The sequence below is a fragment of the Glycine soja genome, chromosome 12 (assembly GCF_004193775.1).
Source record: "Glycine soja cultivar W05 chromosome 12, ASM419377v2, whole genome shotgun sequence".
Taxonomy (NCBI): domain Eukaryota; kingdom Viridiplantae; phylum Streptophyta; class Magnoliopsida; order Fabales; family Fabaceae; genus Glycine; species Glycine soja.
In genome coordinates, this window is record NC_041013.1 from 19,998,473 (window position 1) to 20,003,694 (window position 5,222).

A 5,222-nucleotide genomic window follows, 5' to 3' on the forward strand; every position below is an offset into this window, starting at 1 on the left:
TTGTGCATCCAATACCCTAATGAGGATGTCTCGTATGTTCTTAAAACTAGACTGATTCATTTGCTTCCAAAGTTTCATGGCCTTGCAGGTGATGACCCACACAAGCATATGAAAGAATTCCATATTGTCTGCTCCACCATGAAACAACCAGATGTCCAGGAGGATCACATATTTTTGAAGGCCTTTCCTCATTCTTTAGAGGGAGTGGCAAAGGACTGGCTATATTACCTTGCTCCAAGGTCCATCACGAGCTGGGATGACCTTAAGAGAGTATTCTTAGAAAAAAAATTTCCCTGCTTCCAGGACCACGACCATCAGAAAGGATATTTTAGGTATTAGACAACTCAGTGGAGAGAGCCTATATGAATACTGGGAGAAATTTAAAAAATTATGTGCCAAATGCCCTTACCACCAGATTTCAGAGCAGCTTCTTCTCCAATATTTTTATGAAGGACTCAGCAACATGGAGAGAAGTATGATAGATGCTGCCAGTGGTGGAGCCCTTGGAGACATGACCCCTGTTGAAGCCAGAAATTTAATTGAGAAGATGGCTTCCAACTCCCAGCAATTTAGTGCCAGAAGTGATGCTATTGTCATTAGAGCAGTGCATGAAGTAGCCACAAATTCATCCCCATCAGGCGAGACTAAGAAGCTTGAAGGTAAACTAGATGCCTTGGTTAACCTGGTAACCCAACTGGCCATGAATCAAAAATCTGCACATGTTGCCAGACTCTGTGGTATATGCTCCTCTGCCGACCACCACACAGACCTTTGCCCTTATGTGCAACAATCTGAAGTAATTGAACAACCTGAAGCTTACGCTGCAAATATCTACAATAGACCTCCTCAACCTCAGCAGCAAAATCATCCACAACAGAACAATTATGACCTCTCCAACAACAGGTACAATCTTGGGTGGAAGAACCATCCCAACATTAGATGCTCGAATCCTTCACAACAGCAGTAGCAGCAACAACAACAACCTTATTTTCAAAATGTTGCTGGCCCAAGCAGACCATACGTTCCTCCACCAATCCAGCAGCAACAACAACAACAGCCTCAGAAACAACAAATAGTAGAGGCCCCTCCGCAACCTTCCCTTGAAGAACTTGTGAGGCAAATGACTATGGAAAACATGCAGTTTCAACAAGAGACCAGAGCCTCCATTCAGAGCTTAACTAATCAGATGGGACAGTTGGCTACATAGTTAAATCAACAACAATCCCATAATTCTGATAGATTACCTTCTCAATCTGTCCAGAATTCCAAAAATGTGAGTGTCATTACATTGAGGTCAGGAAAACAGTATCAAGGACCTCAACCAGTAGCATCTTCCTCATCCACCAATGAACTTGCCCAACCTCACTCTACTCCGGAAAAAGATGATGACAAAAATTTAAAGAGTAAGTTACCTAACAATTTATATGCAGGTGAATCTAAAGAGAAGCAGCATATCCCTCTTCCATTCCCTCCAAGAGCAATTTCCATCAAAAAAATGGAAGAGGCAGAGAAGGTGATGCAATCCTACCCCCCAAGGGTATTGGATAGAAGACTCTAAGAGGATTGGGCTAGAGCTACTAAAGAAGGCCCTAGGGTTCTCATTAACCTTAGGGTAGATTTTTTGAGCCCATGGGTCAAGGTTGGATTCACTCTTCTTTGTAAATGTTAGAATTGGTTTTTCCTTCTTTTGGGCCTTGTATTTTGGCCATTCTAGTAGTATAGGGTTTTAGCCTTGTATTTCAGGGCATTTTGAGTAGTCTTTGTAATAGGGAATTTTTTATATTTTCATGTATTTTGGCATGGGTATGAGCTTAGCTATTATGGGGGGGTGTAGCTAAGCTCTAGCTTATTTAGGAATCTTCTCAAGGAGGTGAGCTTAGTTATTAGAGGGGTGTGTGTAGCTAAGCTCTAGCTTCTCAAGGAAGTTTTCTCAAAGAAGTTTCTCAAGGAAGTTTTCTCAAGAAAGCTTCTCTAGGAAGCTACCTAGTCTATAAATGGAAGCATGTGTAACACTTGTTGTAACTTTGATGAATGAGAGTCTTGTGAGACACAACTCAAAGTTCAACTTGTCTCCCTTTTTCTTCCTTCAATTTCATTCTCCCCCCTCTCTCTTTCTCTCCCTCTTTCTTTTCCTCCATTGAAGTATCCTCTCTAAGCTTCTTATCCAATGCTCATCTTGGAGGTGAAGCTCTTTTTTCCATGGCTTATTCCCTAGTGGACGGCGCCTCCTCTCACCTCTTCTCCTTTGTCTTACGCTACATCTCCATGGTGTAAAATCACCATTAAAGGACCTCATTGAATCTCAAAGATCCAGCCTCCATAGAAGCCCCACAAGCAAGCTTCCATCAAGTGGTAATCAGAGCACAAGAGCTTCAAGTAGGTGCTCCTTAAACCTCCATTAATTTTTTGCTTTACCTGCTCCTCCATTGTTGTTTCTTCATTTTTCTTCATGTATCTCCTCACATGTCTTGTGCTAAATTTTTTTAACATGATTCTTTAGTGTTTCCACCGATTAAACTTGCTATAGAAGCTAGATTTGATTTTCTATGGTTCAAATTTCTTGTTCTTGTTCTTGAACCATGAATTGTGTTGGGTTTAGGTTCCTTTGAGTTTTATCTTGTTATTTTTGCTGGCTGAAATGTTGATCCTAAGTGAATATTGAACTTCTAAAACTGTGGTAAACAATCCTAGTGAGTTCAACATACATAGGAAGGTTGAAAGTAAGCCCAATGCAATCAATATACCATTCTTAAAAAAAAATTGCTGGTGCTGGCAGCTTGGACATACAAAGTTGTAAAAATTACTGAGAATTGGTTACCTTGAATTTTGAGCTGAAATGTTTACTGAATTTGTTAGACATCTGGAAAAAAGTTATAAAAAAAGAACCAAGTGATTTGGATAAAAGGAAAAAATACTAAAAATCACACAATTTGGCAGAAAAATCAGTATCCAGGAAAAAAAAAGTGAAAGGGAAGTGTGCTTGTTGTTTTGGCTCAAAATTTATTCTATAATTGGTGCCTATATTATACCAATCTTAGTTCCAAAATTTCAATTCAAAATTACTGTGAAAACAAGTGCCAAAGCTAGAGGTTTGTTGAGTCTTTTTTTTATATAGTTTTTTTACTCTACTCTAGAGCCATTCTAAGTTTCTCTTTGAGTCCTAGCTTGCTTTTATGTCCTTTTCATTGCTTTAATTGTTGAGTAATCCTTGAAAAATTGTCTTGTTAAAACTCCATTGGTTTAGCTTTCATTTCATTCTTTTTGGTCTTTGGTTATTGGTTGTCTCCTTGTTTCCTTGTTTGTGGGTTGCCATATAGGGAATTGGAAGGAGGATTGGTGCCATCCCTCAAAGAATTTGAGTCAAGAAGAAAGGGGCCAACCACCTTAAGAGCTATTGTACTAAGAAGCACTCCAAATTGAGTGAATCACCAAAGAGAGAACAACCACCAAAATTGAGGACCCTTTTGTAATTTTGTAATTTTCAATTTACTTACCTTCATTGCTTTCAAGTTTTGTAACAAAAAGGCCTTTCATTGGAAGTGTGTTGGGAGCCTCCAATAGGTTACCAAACTTCCATTTGTGTGTAATAATTTTAGGCAATTTTTCCTTAGGATAGTGAGTGTTTTGTTTGGAACCTTGAATGTGGTCATCCAAACACTCTTAGGATTCACCTAGTTTACATTTCTTGCTTACTTTCATAGCTTATTTCCTTTACCTTCCATTGTCAAACTGCCTAGATAGCTTTCCTTTTACCAATTAGTTTTTTACCTTATCTTTCACACCTCTTTTAGTGTTTATTTTGGCTAGTTTCAACCATAGTTTCTTTTACCTTTTGTTTTCAAACCTCCAACAAGAAAGAACCACAACTTAGGAACCAACATGAGTCACCATTCATCTAGTGTTAATGGCAAGGGTACTAGTCATAAAGACTATCTAGAATCTTATATGAGTTGAGTTCCCTCAAGTTATGGAAAGAAAAACAAGAGAGAAAAGAAAAAGGAAAAAAAAGAGTTGAAGAAATAAGTCAAGGTGAAAGAAAGAAAATAAGAGAGGAAGAAAGAAGAAAAATAATGAAAGAAATGAAAAGAGAAAAACATGCCTCCTATAGTAGTCATAACTCTTGCAAGAGCCTAAGTGAAGAACTTTGTGACTATTACGAAGGAAGGCATAGGTCACATCTTAGACCTCACTCCCATAGGAGAGAAAAGGAAAGAAAGCCTCAAGAGGCTAACATTAACCTCCCATACTTCCATGGGAAGGACAATGTAGAGGCTAACTTAGATTGGGAAATAAGGGTAGAGCAACATCTTAAAAGGAAGTCCACTTCAAAATCTTATGGCTCTTACTCTTATCTAAAGAAAGATCAAGGTCAAGGAATCTTAGGGGTGACACCTTTTAAGCCCAAAGATGATAAGGGGAAGACAATAGAAAATCAACCCCTTAAGGCTAGTATGCAAGAGAAAACTAGCTCCATAAAGTGCTTTAAATGTCTTGGAAGAGGGCACATTACTTCTCAATGCCCCACTAAGAAAACCATGATTATGAGGGGCCAAGACATTTATAGTAGCCAAGATGAGGCTACTACTTCACCTTCCTCTAGTGAAAGTGAAGAAGTAAAAGGGGAAGAATCTAGTGAAGAAATCTACCCCCAAGAAAAAGGACAACCTTTAATGGTTAAGGAGGAGTGTAAGGAGGTAAGTGTCTCCTCCAAGAGGTTAGCTAAGAAGGAAAGTCATTTTGAAATAAAGACAAATATTAAAGAAACTTACCCTTATGGACAACCTCCACATCTTCTCCTTTGTAAAAAGACACTTGTTAGCACTGTAACACCTCTTGGGCTTGAGGTTATTCCTTAAGTAAGGGAGTTGTTGGATGAGGGTTTGGTTCGTAAGAGCTTAAATCCTTGTGCTTTGTTGGTGCCCAAAATAGGTATTATTAGGCACCAAATCCCTAAAATAAGTGATATGAGGAATGTGTTGAGTGTTGAAACCCTCTTTCGTAAAATCAGTCATGCACCCAACATTTTCATGGTTCATGTACATAGGGACTCATTAGGTAGGTCTGTTCTTATTTTTGGTTTTCATACAAACTTATGTGCTCATATGGGACACCTTAGGTTTGTCGTATTTTTTGGTAGGAATAATCAACATGAAAATACAGAAAAAGGTACGCTTTATTGCATTACTTTCCTTAATTTTTTAAATAGTGATCAAGGGGTTCCC

The 5,222-nt window shown here is 38.5% G+C and overlaps 1 non-coding gene across 1 annotated transcript; it reads right to left on the minus strand.

Annotated features, from left to right (window-relative positions):
- Nucleotides 1–310: 310 nt before the first annotated feature.
- LOC114380593 lies at nucleotides 311–417 on the minus strand. Its single transcript, XR_003659770.1, has one exon. It is a non-coding gene; the product is annotated as a small nucleolar RNA R71 (small nucleolar RNA).
- Between the last annotated feature and the right edge of the window lie 4,805 nt (nucleotides 418–5,222).